This window comes from Mauremys reevesii, linkage group 2 (genome assembly GCF_016161935.1).
Source record: "Mauremys reevesii isolate NIE-2019 linkage group 2, ASM1616193v1, whole genome shotgun sequence".
NCBI classification, from domain to species: Eukaryota; Metazoa; Chordata; order Testudines; family Geoemydidae; genus Mauremys; species Mauremys reevesii.
This window is the reverse complement of record NC_052624.1, coordinates 90,755,568-90,776,582: the sequence shown is the minus strand read 5'-3', so window position 1 is coordinate 90,776,582 and position 21,015 is coordinate 90,755,568. Positions and strand designations below refer to the sequence as shown.

Here is a 21,015-nt window from a genome sequence, read left to right as displayed (position 1 = left end):
GGGTATGAGAGAGGATGCAATTTGACCCTCCATCCTTTAGGGCCTATCTAGATGGGAAACCCCCCACATAGACACTCTTGTTCTGGTATGAGTGTCTTTTTTTTTTGTTTTGTTTTGTTTCCAGTTTAGTGTATGTTGCTTGTTGAGGGGTTTCAGATAAACTGAAAAAAGCCACTTTTATAAGTCTGTCTATGCAGAGGGTTAGACCAGTATAACTGGTGTAAATTTATCACTTAGATAAGGCCTAAGAAAAGGACAAAGAAGAACAGATGCATAATATGTTGTTTACTGTTATATTTCATGTTATTTCTAAAGCCTTGTATAAATGTTGCCGGTGTACAGAGAGTTAATGGAAATTCCTGAATGCAATCTGCAGATTTTCTAGCACAGAGGCCAATAAGAAAACTTAGAAACTTAGTAATAGCTGTCTAATCATCTTTATCAAACATCTGTTAAAGCCTTTATACCTCACTAAATCATTAAAATTCATGAAAAATTATTGAACCATGATAAATAAAGTTATATTTTAAGTAGTTCTTTCTTTTATCATCCCAACTCGGTCATCCACTTCCAAAAACAATATTAACTTCTTCTAGTTTGGTAAAACCTCCTTTTTTTTAAAAACAGTGAAAATCACAGAAATTAAAATACCCTCCAAAAGTGTATTTGAACTTAACTGCTAAGCAGAGGAGCAAAGCCACTTGTCTCCATTCATGTTTTTGTACCTGAATTTAATTGGTTCCATTGGCGATGGTTACAGGGCTCCTTACCATATAACCTGTAACTCAGGGTAGGCTCTCCTCAAACTAACCCACCAGGACTCCACTGTCTCTGAGTCCCAGCATCTTCCCCTGTTATGAGAGGGGCAGATGGTGCAGAAGGGTGGGGACCCAAGGTTTTATCCTCTCCCATGAGCCTAAGGCCCATCACCAAAATCCCAGGTCTTTTACCTCTGGAAACCGTTCATTTTATCCTTTTAACCTCACTTGAAACTGGCCACAAGCTGCAAAAAATTAACAACTCAACCCAAGTACCTCAGTACTGCGTTCCTATTTAACCTACTGTAGCTCGAAGGTGGCACAAGGATGGTGGAAAAACTCCCTGGTCCTCTGCCAGTTGGCCCATGGGAGAAAAAATTCCTTCCTGACCCCCAAACCAGTGATTCGCTAGACTCATAGCATCTGTCAGGCCAGATTCCCATTCCTAGTTCAGTGTGGGGCTGCTGGAATGGATTTGAAAGACATTCCACGTGGTTCCTGCTCCAGGTTAAATCCTGGGGAATGTTGGCCAGTCAGCACCCTTCTCCTGCAACTGGCCAGTGGGTACCAGAGACTCCCGAGAAGAGGAGTTACTTAGTGTCCTTCAAGTGTCTCCCTCCCTTGCTCCTGGGACTGTCCTCTTTCACTGCTGCCCCCATCGAGTCCCTCCACTCCTTGAGGCAGGTGGGTGGCATGTACAACAGGTGTTAACATACCTTGGCTACAGATTTTTTTTTTGAGGGAATAGGGAGAGAACAGTGAAGGTGAAACTAGGTTAAATGAGAGAAAATATCAGAGTGTTTTAAACAGAATATGAACTGAAATATAAAAGGATGAACAATCCTAGTAAACTAGACTGAAGGAAAACTACTGAAGGAAACCTAAAGCACAGACACCTCCAGTTATATAATAAATTGTGTGTGTGCACAGAGAAAGGAAAGGGCAAGGGAAGGGAGCTAAGGTGTTAAAGCTTCTTATTTTATACACATTTTTATTCAGCCTTTTGATGTGATTGTAAGAGTAGCAAATGCTAACTTTTTCAAATGGAAATGTTTTTCTGGCCTTTGAGTGAATGTGGTCTTATGATAACAGGTAATATTTTAACGAGCTGTTCTTAGGTTTTGTTTAAGGTCCTCTTTAGACATGACCTTGGGGGACACTTTTAAATACTTAGTCACTCTGAAGCTTAGTCTTTTTTCTGTTTCAGTTCACCGAAAACACTTGGTAGGCTGGCTGATTGGCTCACTAAATTGTAGGGAGAGCACCAGGTAAAACTTGGGTTTCTTTGGGAAATTCAAACCCACACTGTTTGAGTGGGTTTGAGATTTCCCAGAAGGGATTTCTGCTGTATAGAAGATGGATTGTGTATGTTGCATTGAGAATAGTAGTTGTGGTCAAAATGAACTTTAATGTTTTGATATGCCAGCCTCAGCAGTTATATTGAGGGAAACAAGAAGTGTGAGAAGCTTAGCTTCTAAGGATTGTGTAAAAAGGTAGCTGGCCTATTAAATGAAACTGGGCTCAGCTCCGCTGTCTAGCTGGGCCAATTAAGAGGATGAGGCAATAAAAGGTCTGTCAGGAGTCACAGCAGACTGAGTCAGGTAGGAGTTAGACAAGGTAGACAAGAGAGGTAGAAGACGGGAGCTGTCAGAGACAGAAGGTCGTTCCTGGGAGAAAGCTGAAGGCAGGGAAATAGAAAGAGGGGTGTACTGGATGGTGTCCCCAAGCTAGAGAGAAAGGACTGTGCTGGGGACATCTGAAAGCAGGAGGAGCAGCAGCAAAGGTAGATGGCAGCTGGCTCTCAGCTGGAGCCAAGGGCTGCTGAAGGAAGTGGTAGCAGCGGAGGGCTGGAGAGCTAGATCCCCCAAAACAGTGAGAGGGCCAGAGGCAGTGAAGGATGCTCCCCTGGCAAGGACGGTCCCAGCAAAGAGACTTGTGGGGGTTCCCACTGGGAAGTGTGAGGTTGCCCTCCACAAGGAAGGGCTGGGATGGCTATCCTGGCAGAGGACAAACAAGTAGCCTCGCTGTGATGGAAGACACTGGGGTATGGTGAGAAAAAGCGCTACATGCCCTGGGTAGATATAGACTGTTTTGGGACTTTTGTAATGGGCTATTTGGAGTATGTTGTTGTAATACAAGACCTCTCCTGGGGGCCAGTTTTTAAATAAGAGCCTGAAGTGGAGTCCTTTGGGTTAGCCCAGCGAGGGGTCACTTGTGGGGCAGCCCTGAGGGGGCACCAAGGAGGAAGCCACCTGTCTACAGTGTGAATGTATATGCAGAAAAAGGGAGTCAGAGAAGTGAGATAGAAGGCAAGGGAAGTTAGAGAAGTATAAGAAAATTAGTCATAAGAACTGTGTCAGCTAGAGCAGGGGTTCTCAAACTGGGGGTTGTGACCCCTTAGGGGGTTGTGAGGTTATTACATGGGGGGTCGTGAGCTGTCAGCCTCCAGCCCAAGCCCCGCTTTGCATCCAGCATTTATAATGGTGTTAAATATAAAAAATGTGTTTTTAATTTATGAGTGGGCTTGCTGTGTGAAAGGGTTAACCAAGGCCGGCTCTAGGCACCAGCAAACCTAGCCCGTGCTTGGGGTGGCACATTTTCAAGGGCGGCATTCTGTCCATCTTTTTTTTTTGCTTTGGGCGACAAAAGCCTAGAGCCGGCCCTGGCAGCAGCAATGCGTCGCGCCCTGGGGCTGCGGGGGAGCAGCGCCTGCACCTTGTGGCTGGGCCGGGCAGGCTCCGAGTGGAGGACATTCGGGCTGGGGGCCGCCCCACGGGGCATACAGAGCCACCTCCAGGGCTCCGCTTCCTCTGGGGCTACCCTGCCCCGGCTCCTCAGCCTCCTGCCGGGGCGGTTCCCCGGCTCTGCCCTCCTGGGTCCCGGCCAGTCCTGAAGGCGGGAGTCCTGGCTGGAGGGACCCTGGGCTGAGGCGCGGCCTGGGAGCCTCACAGCTTACCCCAACCCTGCCAGCGCTGGATGGCTGGAGGCGGGGGGGGGGCAGGCGGAGTCAGCACTGGTGGGGGGGAGCCTAGGGCTGGGGCGGCATGGGGTGCGGATGAGGGGGAAGAGAGAGCCCAGGGCTGGGGCGGCTGAGGGTACAGGTTGGGGAGGGCACCAGTGCTGTGTGTGGGGGGTGGGGGTGAGAGCCCAGGGCTGGGGGACAGGCAAAATTTTTTTTGCTTGGGGCGGCAAAAAAACCTAGAGCCGACCCTGGGGTTAACCAATACAAAAGTTTTAGAACCACTGATCTAGAGGAAACTTCCACTGCTGGTTCTCTGTCTCCTCTTTCAGTGTTTGCTAGCTTACAGGAAAGTTCCTTCTGGCCTGAGTCCATTTCAGTGTTGCGCATTAGATCAGATGGTAGGAACTGAAACAGTGTAATATAAAACACACAAGCTCCTGGAATCCTCTTACATATAACTGCGCCTGTGCTATTCCGAGAGCCAAGTGTTGCATCAAATTCACCACTACAATGTCTGCCAGCTGGTCAGTTTGACTTATTGTTCTCTTTTAATATAACACATCTGTAATCATGAAAAGAAAGATCACAAAGACAGAATGAAATTAACTATGATGAAAACACACTACCATGAGAACAGCCACAGCTGTAAAGTTATTTAGATTTTAGATATTTATCTAAAGTATCTATTATATGAATATTAACCAAAAATGCTGTTTTACTCACACTGAATGGAAAATTTTTGGCAACAAAACCGTGAAATATAGTTGATATCAAGTAAAAAAGAGTACCACAGGTATATATTTTCCTGTTCCTTGACGTTTAAAGTGCTAGTCTGCCAGAGCTTTAAAAAGAGCACCAGTTAGCAATGTGCTAAACTGGGGAGAGGAAAGGAGAGCGATAAACACTTTGAATTTGAATCCTCCCTATATTTTTTGACGGACACACACACAAACACGCTCATGCTCCTGCAAGAGTATGAGAGAGGGAGATTCCCAGTAGCCTCCAAAGAAAAATGAAGTGGAAGGGCTGGCAGCTGGGGAGGAGTTTATGCTAAAAGCGTTTGCCATATCCTTCCACATGCCTCTGCACTGCCAGAGTGGTATAAAGGGGCCGTGGTGTAAATGAGAAATTGGGCCCATAATTTTCTCCTGCTCAGCTTTATAAAAAAATGTTTTTTGGCATTTGCTTGTTAAAAGCTCCAAAACCAAAACTGTTAAAAACATATTGAACTGATCCATAGGTATTTCTTTGGTACTCATACTGGAATGGTGAATTTAAATACTTAATCTGTACCCACTTGTGTTCAGTCTGGCACAACTGAATATAATGTGGGTACATGATAAAAGAAGAAAGTCCTGGAGTAATCTGGAATAATATCAGTGACGCTTTTAATGTGGGAGATTTTAACAAAGTCGTGGAAGGACCTCGCTGTGCGTCCGGTGGGGGTTCTAAAATGAGGCTTGTAGAAACATTAGAAAGATTCAAATAACCCTTTGCTGGGGGGAAGCTTCACCAAAGAGATTTTAGAAGTAAAGGTGGAAGCTGGAATCTGTCATATTCATTTAATAAAGCAGCTTTAATTAGTGTTTTTCACTGGTATTTCAAAATATAAATAAAACAAAGCTTACTGGCAATATTTGATTTTTTTTTTAAAGCCTCTCTTACCCTCCCTCCCCGCAGAAAAAAAAAATTGGGCCATGATTCAAGTGAGACTTCCCTAAGAGCTATTGTTAACGAAAATCAGATATTAAAGATATGATGGCAATGTTTTATTCTTGTCTGTAAGAACTGACACCATAGACATCCATGTGCTCAGGGCTTGAAACATTTACCAGATGCTACTAGCCAGAGGGAGATATGAAAACTGACCTTATTGAGGGAGCCACCTACCTCTTACGGCAACAGACTAATGAGACATCCAGCTCTCTCTCTCTGTCTTCGCTATCCCGGGCTTTTGAAAATGGGGGATAGTTTGGGGATTTATTCTGAGGTAATACCCCTGGACTGTATTTTGAGGTTCCATTTTTCATATCAGCCCCTGGCGAGCAGGTGTCTGATAAATTTGGAGTGTTATCCTCTTCAGCTGCTGGATAAGAAAAGGAGATTTTTTGAGCTTTCTCCCACATTATTATTATTTTATTTTGTATTCTAGCACTGCCCATAATGTGCTAGGCATTCTTTGCACACACAGAAAGACAGCAGTCTCTTCTCTGAAGTATTTACAATCTAAACTAGAGCTTTCTGCCCAGTACAGTGGGGAGTTTCTCTCTCTGGAGCCTTCTGGCTGCTGGAGAGAGTGTGAGGAGAGGTCTCTGGTACTTTCCCGGGGAGAGAGGGGAAATGGGTGGGTGGCAGGGATAGGATAGGCTTTTCACTTTCCCCAGCCTCAGTTGGGTGGTGGTGGTGGTGGGGGGGGGGGTGTTTTTGTTTTTAGAATTTTCCTCACCAAGGAATAATTGCAGTACCTGTCTGTGCTGCTTCAACATTTAGGAAAAGAACATGTGCTGTAGTTCAGTCTCCTCCTTTTGTGGGGTTCCCTCCTCTTCCCAAGTGTTCACATTAATTCTCTCTTCAGTTTGGCATATGCATTTTCATTCTGGCTGTCTCCATAAATACCTTTTCTGGGTTTGTGGGATAGCATTCATTTAATGCAGTTATTTTAGGCTGCTGTCTTTCCCATTTAAAGTCTGTCCTTTCCTACTCCCAGCTAATGGAACATAGCTATATTTGTGATCTGTCCTGGAGCTCTTACTAGAAGGTAGTCAGCGTGGCATGGGCTGACTGAAGTAGACTTTCCACTGCCAGCAGTACGCAGCTCCTCTGCATGGAAAGATTTGAATGATTGTTTTTTATTCTCCTGAATTTTCTTTTTCATATCCCTTTGTCTCTCCTTTCGATTTTAACTTTGCTCTCCCCAGTATGCCATTCTATTGTGCACTGCTCATACATAGAGAAATTAAATTTAGTAGAATCCTGAGATTAGAAGCTCAGATGGACAGAACTATGGAGAGAGAGGCGTTTTGTCTGTAATCGCTTTGTTGGGGTGACAGGGAGAACAAAACTCACTGGGAATCCAAGATATTGCCGTTTACTCTGTCTGCTAAGGTGGCTGTGTCCTTAGTGTCCCTAAGGTCTTGTTAGACCTGGACCTTGGGTTAGTGGAAGCTGTTCCAATGATTTAATGTGTGTCACTTTGAGTCTTTCAGAATACTAAATTATTAGAGCAGGTTTAAAGAAGGAAGACGTGGCAAAAGAACATTCATACCAATGCAGTTTACTTTGTTGAAAACTTTAATCTCCCTTTCTGTTTTTTGACAGCTCTCATTTAAATACAAATATTTCTCACTACTACAGCAGTCACTGAGTTGTCAGGATCTGATCCCAGTACCCTTGAATTCAATGGCAAAACATCCACTGACTTCAGAGCATGCAGGATAGGGCCTAAAGTCAGCGCAGTGACTTCACTGCAGCACCACGTAGGAGGAAAGGATTCACTGCAAGGGAGACAACATATGTTTAAACCTAAATATTGGATAATTAGTAGAATTGGCAAGGGAAACTGTGAAAAACATGATCTTGATGTATGGGTGTGTGTATAATATATATAATAGTAAGCCTATTGTATGGGTAGGGTGACAATCCCTACTTAACTAGTATGCTTTTAAAAAACATTTCTAAACTATTTGTGTATTGAAAATTTTCTATGTAGATGTTGATAGAAAAGACTCATAAAGCAGAGATTGTGATCTTCTACTCTTCCAGTTTAGTATATTTAAAGATTATTAACTAATTAAACCTTGTTAACATTTCTCATTATTTAAATGAATATTTTTGTTTATATTATGGTTCATCCTAGAGGCTCCAAGCAAGATTGAGGCCTTGTTGTGCTAGGGGCTGCACAAACACCTAGTGAAAGACAGTCAGTGTCCCAAAGAGCTTACACACTCTCTGAATATACAAGACATATAAAGGGCTGGAAGGGAAGCAGAGTGGTGAAGTGACTAGGCGGAGGTGTCACAGCAGGCCAGCGGCTGAGTGAGCATGAAAACCCAAGTCTCCTGAGTCCCACTCCATTTTCCTGTCCACCAGACGATGCCATCTCCTTTTTATTTTTCTCTTAGTATCCCTTTCATTTTCCAGAGCCAGCCCAGTGGGTGTATTGTATCCACCGCTTGATGGAGAGAAGGGAGAAAGGACAATACATTTATTAACTAATCTTTGTGTAGGGTATTACTCCTCCAGTTGACTTAATCTGGATTTGACCTCTCTCCATTGGTTTTGTAAATCATGGGAATTTGTGTGCTCTCGCTTGTGGAACTAGCAATAGTTACTAATGTTGAGGGAGTGCAAGGTCACAAACTGAAAACCCTCTAGCACAGAGAATGGACTTTTACTGTATATTGCCTAGGGACGCTTCTGTTGCCTGATTTAAGAAACCTCTGCTGCATTACTGTTTTGAACTGGACCGGCTGTCAGATCCCTCTGTCTGGGGAAAACTGTGCTTCTGTAGTGTGTGTTGTCAACTTTCTGTGCTGCAGGCTTTCCAGGAAAATTAACTTCCACAATTCGTGGCAATAACATTGAAAATTGGCCACTTCATTTTTATTTTCATTTCCAGGCACTTCCCTCTCTTTAAAAGAAAAAAATACCAAAAAAAATAAAAATTCAATATTCATCTTTAAAATTTTCAAACTTATCCCACTTGGGTGGCTTGTATTAAAAGCATCTGATGACCGCGTCGCTTTTTCCTTCCCTAAAATATTGCCGGGGGATAATTCTGTCGTATTGCTTTCATATACCATACTGGAGTTTTATACTTACTGGTAAATAGGATTATTTCATGGCTAGAACAGATTTGAATAACACTTTTCATATTAAAGAGCCACAAAAGGGCTTGGCAAATTAATGAGGATAGTGAGATGACTGCTTAGTAGCTATTATGGTCTCAATAATAGCACACACACAACCTTGGACACTTGAACCTCTTATATTGGAAGGAGAAGTGCTGCCCATGATACTGGGGTTAACTTCTGTTTTCTAAATTGCCATGAGCCTTTACTTAAGCTTTTACATAGACTGACAGGACTTTTAATTTAATGTTTCATAAGAATGATGACCTCTTTAATAGTCTGGCACCTCTCCAATACTTCTCTGAAGTAAATATTGAGACTGTATCATGTTCTCACATAGGTCTAACATTCTTGATTAATAAACTCCTCTGTCATATGTAGCAAGAAGAAAGTGCATGCTAAAAAGCCAGCATGCTAAACTGTGTTGTGAAAAACTGCTTTGTTGCCAGTAGTATGTTTGTTTAATTTCTTTTCTTATTTGGAGTACTACCAACTAAGAGGAAAAACTAGTGTCTTAACAGACCAAATAAGCAAACAAATGTTTGTTTATTTAATCTTAAACATTTAATTCAAGGTCTAAGATATGGTGAGGATGTTGGAAAACAATGGTCACCTTTTTTAATCCATCTGTAACAGCATTGTTTTAATATTGCCAACGTGGCACATGGCTGAGATACGTATAAACTGTATAAAGAACTGCAACATGTTAAACTCTGGCTGGGGAGGGCGGTTGAATAATTTTAGAAACTAGTCTTGCCTCTTTTTTTTTTTTTTTTTTTTACTACATATCAAAAATTCAACTCCTCTTCTCACTCTTAACAACTAAAAGTTTGCCCACTTGTTACTCTCTTTCATTACTTTGGCTTCGTGCATACCTATATTGCCTGCCCTTGAACTGCTCCACAATATGGCTTTTAAGATTATTTTTCTCCCCGACGTCAGCCTCCACCCTCTTATTCCTAGTTTTAAGTTTCAGTTCCCTGCCCTTACATTAGACGCTTTTTACCAGTGTGTTCCACCTCTAAAAATGGCACATTGCTTATTTACATTCCTTCCTGCTCTTCCAGCAATACCAACCTTGAGGTCCAATTTGTCTCCTCTGGCTCCTGGCTTTGTGTCTTTTTCTGTGCTGCTCCTAAGCATGGAATGTCCTACCAGTACTGATCTACCATGCCACCTTAATGCCCCGTGTTAAAGTTCTTCAGATTTACTTGTATTTACTTGTACACTAGTATTTCTTATGGCATCTTAGAGACTAACAAATTTATCTGAGCATAAGCTTTCGTGGGCTAAAACCCACTTCATCGGATGCATGCAGTGGAAAATCCAGTAAGAAGATATCTCTCTCTCTCTCTCTCTCTCTCTCTCTCTCTCTCTCTCTCTCTCTCTCTCTCTCTCTCTATATATATATACACACACAGAGGACATGAAAAAATGGGTGTTGCCATGCTAACTATAAGGAGAGTAATCAGTTAAAGTGGGCTATTCTCCTGCTGATAATAGCCCACCTTAACTTATATATGTATTATAGGGATGGCGATATGTCTTTCAGCTCTTAAAGGCCACCATCTGTCCTGTGTGGATAAATTCAGTACAGGCCTGTTGCTACAAGGGGAATTCGGGGGCACTGCATTCTACACACACTTATAGTGCTAGGGCTTCTGCTTTGACTGACTGGTTATCGCCAACTCCTCTTACTGGAGCTGTTTAATCTCAGGTACAGAGATCTTAGAATGCTAGTATGGAGCCTATTGTGGGGGAGGGGAGGTAATGTAAATAAGCGCTGGATTGGCAGCCTACCACAGTAAGATGTGCTGATGCTGATTCTGTTCCAAAAGAGTAGTAGTATCAGGCACCAGGTGACTGGGATTAGGGCCCTGGTGAAAGACGCTCCCTTGTTCATCCCTACCTCTCCCTTGCATGAATGGGAGTGGAGAAATCTCTCATTTCACTCTGGCCTTTGTGGTGAATGAAGTTCCTTACTCTGCTTCCCTATCTCTGTGCCTCACAGGGACAGGAACTATTCAGCCCACGTGAATGGTAAAGAGGAGTGACAGAACTAATTTTCCTGATCATGGAGACTGACGGGGAAGGGTGATGATCTGTGAGCAGAAAAGAAGAGACATGGCTCCATTGTGACCTGTATTCTGTTAGTGGGTGGATGGAGTAAGCATGGAAATTGGCTTGAGATGGAAAGGAAGAGGGAATGAGATACCTGAGGTGGAAGGAATGATGGTGAGGTAGCAAAGGAAATAGAAAAAGGAAGAAACTGGCTCTGTAGATATGGGGAAAGCATTGGGCGTGATATATCTTGACTTTAGCAAAGCTTTTGATAAGGGTATCCCATAGTATTCTTGCCAGCAAGTTAAAAAAGCATGAGTTGGATGAAGGAACTATAAGGTGGATAGAAAGCTGGCTAGATCATTGGGCTCAATGGGTGGTGATCAACGGCTCAATGTCTAGTTGGAAGCCGGTATAAAACGGCGTTCCCCAAAGGTCTGTCCTGGGGCCGGTTTTGTTCAACATCTTCATTAATGATCAGAATGATCGGATGGATTGCACCCTCAGCAAGTTCACGGATGACACTAAGCTGGGGGGAGAAGTAGATATGCTGGAGGGTAGGGCTAGGGTCCAGAGTGACCTAGACAAATTGGAGAATTGGGCTAAAAGAAATCTGATGAGGTTCAACCAGGACAAGTGCAGAGTCCTGAACTTAGGGCGGAAGAATCCCATGCACTACTACTGGCTGCGGACTGACTGGCTAAGCAGTAGTTCTGCAGAAAAGGACCTGGGGATTACAATGGACCATAAGCTGGATACGAGTTAATAGTGTGCCCTTGCTGCCAAGAAGACTAATGGCATATTGGCCTGCATTAGTAGGAGCATTGCCAGCAGATCGATGGAAGTGATTATCCCCTCTATTTGGCACTGGTGAGGCCACATCTGGAGTATTGTGTCCAGTTTTGAGCCCCCCACTACAGAAAGGATGTGGACGAATGGGAGAGAGTCCAGCGGAGGGCAACGAAAATGATTAGGGGGCTGAGGCACATGACTTACGAGGAGAGGCTGAGAGAACTGGGCTTATTTAGTCTGCAGAAGAGAAGAGTGAGGGGGGATTTGATAGCAGCCTTCAACTATCTGAAGGGGAGTTGCAAAGAGGATGGAGCTAGGTTGTTCTTAGTGGTGGCAGATGACAAAACAAGAAGCAATGGTGTCAAGTTGCAGTGGAGGAGGTCTAGGTTGGATATTGGGGGGAAAAAGCTATTTCACTAAGAGGATGGTGAAGCACTGGAATGCGTTACCTAGGGAGGTGGTGGAATTTCCATTCTTAGAGGTTTTTAAGGCCGAGCTTGAGAAAGCCCTGGCTGGGATGATTTAGTTGGGGTTGGTCCTGCTTTGAGCAGGGGTTGGACTAGATGACCTCCTGGGGTCTCTTCCAACCCTAATCTTCTCTGATTCTCTGGAAGCTGGGAAAGGATAGGTATGGAAGGAGGAAAAGAAGGAATGTGGAAAGTTTGATCAAAAATATTATAGTAAAATACTTAAAACTGAGCTAATATTAGAGCTGGCGAGAGAATCTGTATCAAAACTAAATTTCAGTAACTAAGATCAGGCTCTGTCCTTTTAAATTAACACCCATGAATGCCAATCATATCTTCTGAGAATTTACATATATTTATCTGATTTACAACTTCATTTTCAGCCCCAGGTTTGCTTTCCCTTATGTTCAATAGTCAGTGGGTGTCTGCTCTTTACAAAATATACTTGCATATATTTTGGAAATCCGACCTTTCCAGCTTCTCTCTGACCCAGAATTATGCCCCGAACAATCAAGGTGGGACTGTTGGGAAGTCAGTATGGCCTCTGTGTGATTGGTCCTGGCTGTAGACAGTGGAAGATCTGATTCATATCTGTATGCTTCCTCTAAAGCTGAGGAAATTTATATAGAGTGTCCATTCAAATACTGATCATGCATATTGTTTCTGACATTCCCAGCCTTTCATACACGTGGGAAGCCTTCTGGTGTTTGATGATGACCTATTGTACTTGGTTTATTAGTGATTTAATAGCAAATACTGCCTAGTCAGGCCAAAGGTCCTTCTCGCTCAGTATCCCGTCTTCCGACAGTGGCCAATGCCAGGTGCCGCAGAGGTGCACCTAGCGCACAGGGATATTGTGATGATAAATATTGTGAGGCGCTTAATACTGTGTGCTAAATGGGGGGCAATACAAGTGTGTAAGAAAGTTTTACTCGCACATAGATAATAATAGATGTCTCTAACTTTGATTCAGAGACAGCAGAGCATACTTTGATGTGGCTGCAACTAAAAAGCCAGTCTAGAGCTGCATATATTTTTCAATATTTGCAATGGTAAATATGATATGTAAGAATGAAGAATATATGAGGTATCTGTGATTACCATTTGGTGTTTAAAGTCAGTATACTAATGTTTAGGAGATCTATTGTGAATGAGCAGGTTAACAAAAGAGCAGTGATGGTGCATTACAAAATGAATGTTGTTTGGTTATTTGACAAGCAGAGTTTTGTTTTAACTATGGTGATACTTATAAAAGCTTAGTCAATATTCTTTTACAATACACTACAGTAATAAAATTTTAATAATAAGAGACCTCACTTAGATCTCTCTGTGATTAAATCTTTGCTGGGAAGAGGAAGGACATTGCTGGCTGTCTTGGCTTCACTATAATGGGAAAAAAGGGTATGTTCTTAACTGGCGTTAAAATCCTAGTGAAGACTAGTCAGTATATAGTTTTCACATGAGTTATCAGGTTGAGTTAAGGACTGGGGCAGTCTAGGGTTTACTTTGATTTGCTAACTCAAATGTCTTGATTTCGCTATTGTATGCAGTGTTATTGTAGCTGTGTTGGTCCCATGATACTGGAGAAACTTCGGTTGTCCAGTAAAAGATATTACCTCATCAACCTTGTTTCTCTGATTTCACTAAGATTTTAACTCAAGTTGTTTAACTCGAGTTAAGAACACACCTTTTTTTCCCTGCAGTAAATACAGGGCCTTTTAGAGGCGTGGCTATACAGCCTACGACAACGAGCCTCCCAGGCTGGGCCAACAGATTTGGGCTAGCAGGGCTTATGCTGCAACTTCAAAGTGCTGTCTATACAGCTATTTTTAGAGTGCTAGCACAAGCCCCATTAGCCCACGTGTGTCAAGCTGGGCTGGGAGGCATACCCTAAGAGTAGGCTCCTCTATAGTTTAGGCCTTTATACACCCAGTATGTGTGTTATGGGGTTTGAAGTTAAGAAAGAGCTGAATTCGCATGGTTCTACCGTATGTATGTTGTCCTGTTACTACCTCTCCAACCCCCAAAGCAAGACAGCACCTGAGCATCTGCTTGAGTTGGGATGATGCCACAGGAAGATTTGGAGAATTCAGCTTCTCCACTATGATTTTGCGGATGGCTAATTTAATTTGAAAACAGACAAAAAGACAAACTAAAACTGGGTCGTACGCAGGGAACTATCAGTGTAGGCAATGGAAGATAAAGAAGAGTAAAGTCTTACATGGAATCCTTCCACTGGTTTTAAGAGACGAGAATGGGGAAACTGACGCGAAAAAGAAATCTAATTGCGAAATTGAACTTAAAAATCACAATTTTTGTTACTAGCACAAAGTGAAGATGCTCTGTGGTCTAATGGACTGGTACTTATGAGACCTGTGTTCTGTTCCTGGCTCTCCTGCTGGCTTGCTGGGTGACCTTGGGCAAGGTGCTCCCCTGCTCTATGCCTTGGGAAATGATGCGCACTTCCTTTGTAAGGCACTTTGAGATCTACTCATGAGAAGCACTATATGACAGCTGGGTGTATATTATTATTATTTATTTATTTGTAACCAAAATTAGAGGTCCTAAATCTTCTTAGACTTTGTCTTAACTACTATAAAGGTGTTTTTATGGTGAGATAACTAATGGGCTATACCTGGAACCAGCTAGAGCGAATGGCCCAGGATAGAAGACTCTGGAGATCTGTGGTTGGCGGCCCATACCCCGGTTGGGGTGACGGGCATGAATGAATGAATGAATGAACTAATGTGTGATAGTTCTTCTAGTGAAGACAAGGGACCTGTAGATTTTACCACAAGGTAGCTAGGCAAGGACAGCATTATACCACTTTCCCATAGTTGATTTCATGGTAAAACTACCCTGCAGTAAGAACGCACTTAACTGTGAAGACAAGGCCTTAGGGAGCTTGTGTTGACTAACCTGACCTTTTAATATGGTCAGAATTGTGGGGACTTTGACCCTTTGGTATAAACTGAGTGTAGTGCCTGATATAAATAGTAATACAGTTGTGCTACTTGGGAATAGTAAATGTTATGTATGAATGACTTGAAAGCGTTCCAAAAGAAATTATGCCTGTTGACACTACAGTGTGAGGCATTCAGAGCCATTAACATTGCTAGATGAGTAGACAGACAATGTCTGTAAGTGTTCCTTTTGAATATGGAGAATGGTGGTTTCTGGTATATCATTTCCTTGTAGGTGATAGTACAGTAGTGGGCAGATTTGCCATATGAGGATGTGAATGGTGGAATTATGCCTTTATAAATAGTTCCATAATAAACCAATCCCTTCACTCTCACCCACATCCAGCTGAAACATACCAATTTGCACAAAGTATGTCAAGCATGCATTTTAAATGCCTTGCCTTTCTGACCAGTTTGATTTTATGTGAGGCCTGGTCTACACTAGGCGTTTAAATCGGTTTTACGAGTGTAAAACCGATTTAACGCCACAACCGTCCACACTAGGAGGCACCTTATATCGATTTTAATGGCTCTTTAAATCGGTTTCTGTACTCCTGCCGGCCCGACGAGAGAGTATTAACATATCGGAATAGGGTTAGTGTGGGTATTGGCCTCCGGAGCTATCCCACAGTGCACCACTGACCGCTCTGGACAGCATTCTCAACTCGGATGCACTGGCCAGGTAGACAGGAAAAGCCCGGGAACTTTTGAAATTCATTTCCTGCTTCGACAGCGTGGAGCTCATCATCACAGGTGACCACGCACAGCTCATCAGCACAGTTAACAATGCAGTCTCCTGAGAATCGAAAAGAGCCCCAGCATGGACCGCTCGGGAGGTAATGGATCTGATCGCTATATGGGAGATGATTCAGTGCTAACAGAACTGCGTTCCAAAAGACGAAATGAAAAAGTATTTGAAAGAATTTCTAAGGCTATGACTGCTAAAGGCCACAGCAGGGACTCCGTGCAGTGCAGAGTGAAAGTTAAGGAGCTCAGACAAGCCTACCAGAAAACCAAAGAAGCAAACGGAAGGTCCGGGGCAGGTCGAAAAACATGCCGCTTCTATGCTGAGCTGCATGCAATTTTAGGGGGCTGCGCCACAAGTACCCCACCCTGACTGTGGATTCCGAGGTGGGGTTGTAATCTCTGCCATGTCTGAGGATTATGCAGACGGGAAGATGAAGAGGAAGAAGAAGAGGAAGACCTGCAGAGAGCACACAGCACTCCGTGACCCCAGCAGCCAGGAGCTTTTTATCACCCTGACGGAATTACCCTGCTCCCAGCCCTGCAACTATTGCAGAGAATGACGCCCTGGAAGGGAGCTCTGGTGAGTGTACCTTTGCAAATAGCAAACAGTGTTTTTTAAGCAAGCCTTTTTTAATGATTGATTTGCCCTGAGGACTTGGGATGCATTCGCAGACAGTATAGTTACTTAGAAAAGTTTGTTAACATGTCCGGGGATTGAGAGGAAATCCTCCAGGGACATCTCGATGAAGCGCTCCTGTAGGTACTCCAGAAGCCTTTGCAGAAGGTTTCTGGGCAAGGCATCCTTGTTCTGCCCACCGTGGTAGGACACTTTACCATGCCATGCATGTAGCAAGTAATCAGGTATCATTGCGTGGCAAAGCATCGCAGCGTATGGTCCCGGGACTGCTGGCATTCAAGAAGCATCCGCTCTTTATCTTGTTCTGTTATCCTCAGCAAAGTGATATCGTTCAGGATAACCTGGTTAAAAATCAGGAATTTAAGTAAGGGGGGTGGCCATTTTTCTACTGGGTTCGTGGAATGCAGCAGCTTAAAAAACACTTTCCTGCACGTGGAGGAGGGTGAAATGCCGATGATCTTTTCTGTTTGGTCACCTTCCCAAGCTACCGGACAAGCAGTGGGTGGGGAGGGGAAGGTTGTTGATTAGCAGGAGCTAGCGTGGTCTTAGCCATGCGTTGGGGGGGGAGGGGTAAATCACTGAGACAGTGGCTTACCATGGCCGCATGCAAGCTGAATCCTGATGCCTGGACCTGTGTCTGTGAGATCTGTAACCCCAGAGATGCAAGCAGTCACTATTAAGATGAAAAATGCGACCTTGTAGGAAATCACATGTGCTATGTAAGGTGAATAGTGCTTTTCACTGTGAAAGAGTATAACCATTGTTCTGTAAAATGTATCTTTCTAAATATTTATCTCCCTCATGCAGCTGCAAATTTTTCAAGCGTCCCTCCTCCATCCCAAAGGCTAGCACAGATAAGGCGGAGGAAAAAGAAGACGCGAGATGAGATGTTCTCAGATATTATGGAAGTTACACGCAATGAAAGAGCTCATCTGAATGAGTGGAAGGACGTGGTTTCAAATTACAGGAAAGAGGCCAGTGAACGTGAGGACAGGAGGGATGAACGTGAGGACAGGAGGGACAACCGAGATGAGAGGTGGCGGCAGGAAGACCGGCAGGAAAATCAGCGGTGGCGGCAGGAAGATCAGCGGTGGCGGGATGCAACTCTGGGGCTGCTGCGTGATCAAACTGACATGCTCCAGCGTCTTGTGGAGCTTCAGGAACGGCAGCAGGATCACAGAGTGCCGCTGCAGCCCCTGTATAACCACCCTCCCCTCACCATGGTCCTTAGCCTCCTCACCCAGACGTGTAAGAACGCGTGGGGGGAGGCTCCGTGCACCCGCCCACTCCACCCCCGTGGACAGCCCAACCAGAAGGATGCCGTTACTCTGAATTTTTTTTTAATGGCCTTCTCCATCCCTCCTTTCCTCCTCCCAAAGCACACCCTTACTTCTCTCCCTCTTTTATAATGAAAAATAAAGAATTAATGCTTTTTAAATGAGAGTGACTTTATTTGCATAAGTAAGCTGTACTCGAAGGGGAGGGGAGTTGCTTACAGGGACTGAGTCAATCAAGGGGTTGGGTGTTCATCAACAAACACAGCAGTCACACTGTACCCTGGCCATTGATGAAGCTCGTTTTCAAAGCTTCTCTGATGCGCACCTTCCTGGTGTGCTCTTCTAATCTCCCTGGTGTCTGGCTGCGCGTAATCAGCGGCCAGGTGATTTGCCTCAGCCTCCCACCCCGCCATAAAGGTCTCCCCTTACTCTCACAGAGATTGTGGAGAATACAGCAAGCAGCAATAACATAGGGGACATTGGTTTGGCTGAGGTCTGAGCGAGTCAGTAATGTGCGCCAGCGAGCCTTTAAACGCCAAATGCACATTCCACCACCATTCTGCACTTGCTCAGCCTGTAATTGAACAGATCCTGACCACTGTCCAGGCTGCCTGTGTATGGCTTCATGAGCCATGGCATCAAGGGGTAGGCTGGGTCCCCAGGATAACGACAGGCATTTCAACATCCCCAACTGTTATTTTCTGGTCTGGGAAGTAAGTCCCTTGCTGCAGCCGCGTTTAAACAGAGTAGTGCTTCTGAATACGCGAGCATCATGAACCCTCCTGGCCATCCCACGTGGATGTTTGTGAAACGTCCTTGTGATCCACCAGTGCTTGCAGCACCATTGAAAAGTACCCCTTCCGGTTTACGTACTGGGTGCCCTGGTGCTGCGGTGCCAAGATAGGGATATGGGTTCCATCTATCGCCCCACAGTTAGGGAATCCCATTGCAGCAAAGCCATCCACTATGGCCTGCACGTTTCCCAGAGTCACAACCTTCGTAGCAGCAGCTTAGTGATTGCTTTGGCTACTTGCATCACAGCAGCCCCACAGTAGATTTTCCAACTCCAAATTGATTCCCGACTGACCGGTAGCTGTCTGGTGTTGCAAGCTTCCACAGGGCTATCGCCACTCGCTTCTCTACTGTGAGGGCTGCTCTCATCTTGGTATTATGGCGTTTCAGGGCAGGGGCAAGCAAGTCACAAAGTTCCATGAAAGTGCCCTTACGCATGCGAAAGTTTCGCAGCCACTGGGAATCGTCCACACCTGCAACACAATGCGGTCCCACCAGTCAGTGCTTGTTTCCGGGCCCAAAATCGGCGTTCAATGGATAGAATCTGCCCCATTACCATCAGGATCTCCAAAGCGCCGGGGCCGCGGTTTGAGATAATTCTGTGTCCACGTCCTCATCACTGTCATCGCCGCGCTGCCGTATCCGCCTCTTACTCGCCTCGGTTAAGGTCCTGGTTCAGCATATACTGCACGAGAGTGCGCGAGGTGTTTAAAACATCCACGATTGCGGTATGGAGCTGAGCAGGGTCCATGCTTGCTGTGCTATGGCGTCTGCACGGTTCACCAAGCAAAAAGGGCGCGAAACGGTTGTCTGCCGCTGTCAGGGAGGGAGGGAGGGGTGAGGCTGTACCCAGAACCACCCGCGAAAATGATTTTTGCCCCATCAGGCACTGGGATCTCAACCCGGAAATGCCAAGGGGCGGGGGAGGCTGCGGGAACTATGGGATAGCTACGGAGTAGCTACCCACAGTGCAATGCTCCAGAAATCGACGCTAGCCTCGGACCGTGGACGCACACCACCGATTTAATGTGTTTAGTGTGGCCACGCACACTCGATTTTATAAAATCTGTTTTACAAAACCGGTTTATGCAAATTCGGAATAGTCCCGTAGTGTAGACGTACCCTGAGTTACATGTGACTTGAAACAGAATAGCACATTGTCCAGAACTGATAATTAGAAACTGTTTGATGTCTTAAACTGAACAAATATATTGTTTTAATGCTAAGTAAAACATTTTAAGTTAGAGAATTGTTTCCATACATTAAAAAATAAATTGGCATATACATGTGGTTTCCTTTTCCTTTTGGGTTTACAGGGGAATGAAAAAGATAAGTAAAATCCCTCAAGGCTGAGACTGAATACATAAAAGATGGTACATTCTCTGATGATATGCTAAGCCCTTAAAACAACAGTTTTCTTAAATACCCAGTGCATATAATTATTGTTAATGCTTAGAAAAGAAACTTTAAAAAGAAGAGGTTTTTTTATTAAATTTTAATTTTGAGTAAAAAATCTGGGATTAGCAGCTATAGAGACTGAAGTGTTTTTCGTTTACTTTTTTTAAACCATATAATTGGAAGGGTGGCATTGGTGTTCACACACAAATCTGTCAATGTGTACAGGGTGAATGAGATCATGAGCTTGCCTAACAAAATATTTATTTCCATAAAGGTAGAAGAGAGAGAGAGTGTGTGTGTGTGGATACACACATATATACACTGTATAAGTGTAATTTGGAGAAATATATGCATTTAACCTATCATGTTGCCATGTTAGATGTTAAAAATGAAAATACCTGTTCACAGCATCTTTTCTGTGACAAACATTTTCTATTTTATTTATATCCAAGGGCTACGTTTTTGAGATACCAGCTCTTAAATTTTGAATCACTAGGAGCTTAACTCTGGTTTTCTGCTCTCTCTCTGGGCTGGTCTATGCTAGGAAAATTACCTATTGCTGATAATGAACATCTGCAGGAGGTGTAGGTGAATCGGGGCTGAACATAGCTTTACTACAAATACAGCCAAGGACAAACTGAACTTAGTACCATTTCAGAAAACCATGTTAAAATATGCTCCGAGCAGATATCCAATTGATGTCAATTGAAGTTGAGATCTGTCAGGCAGCTCTGAGAGGAGAATTTTGCCCTGAAGTTGTTTAAATTATCTTTCCTTTTCCCTATTTTTTTAAATATATAATTTAAGGATAACAAGCTGGCCGATATTCCCTTGGTCATTCTGTAATGTGAACAATGAGGTGAGAATCTAGCAAAATGTAAATTCTAGAATTATTGGACACAATGTCTGATTTTACCACAACCCATATTTAATCTGTTCAGAAGAACCTCCCATGCTGAATGTTCGTTGAGACATTTTAGTGGAGGCTGATTTTATGAATAAAATTCTTAGTAATTTTCAGAATCTGTTATATCTTAAACAGAAAATCAGGAATGCAAACACTTTTGTTGGTGTATGTGTGTTTTACCCTTTTGCTCCCCCACACTTTTCACTATTCAAAAGTAGCAGGGTCTTATGGCCATAGCAAAAGTCTGGGGCTCAGGAGATAGGAAATTTTCATTCCATGGAAGCCAAAAGCAAAAAGTCTCATTGACTTCAGTGTGGCTAGGAATTCACTCATGGTTTCTATTGGTCACTCATGGTTTGTATTCTAGGCTCTGCCAACAGCTTGCTGTGTGATTTTTAGGATAT

The 21,015-nt window shown here is 43.8% G+C and overlaps 1 protein-coding gene across 5 annotated transcripts in view; it reads left to right on the top strand.

Moving 5' to 3' along the window:
• The window catches only part of ELMO1 (engulfment and cell motility 1), a 448,062-nt gene that overhangs the window by 27,573 nt on the left and 399,474 nt on the right, over nucleotides 1-21,015 (top strand). Inside the window, exon 1 of one of the 5 annotated variants that reach the window (XM_039523399.1) lies at nucleotides 4,228-4,244. The exons of the other annotated variants lie outside the window; for them this stretch is intronic. The gene's annotated coding sequence lies outside the window, so the exon portion shown is untranslated. Of the gene's footprint in view, nucleotides 1-4,227; nucleotides 4,245-21,015 lie in introns of those variants that run through there. 5 annotated transcript variants of the gene reach the window in all.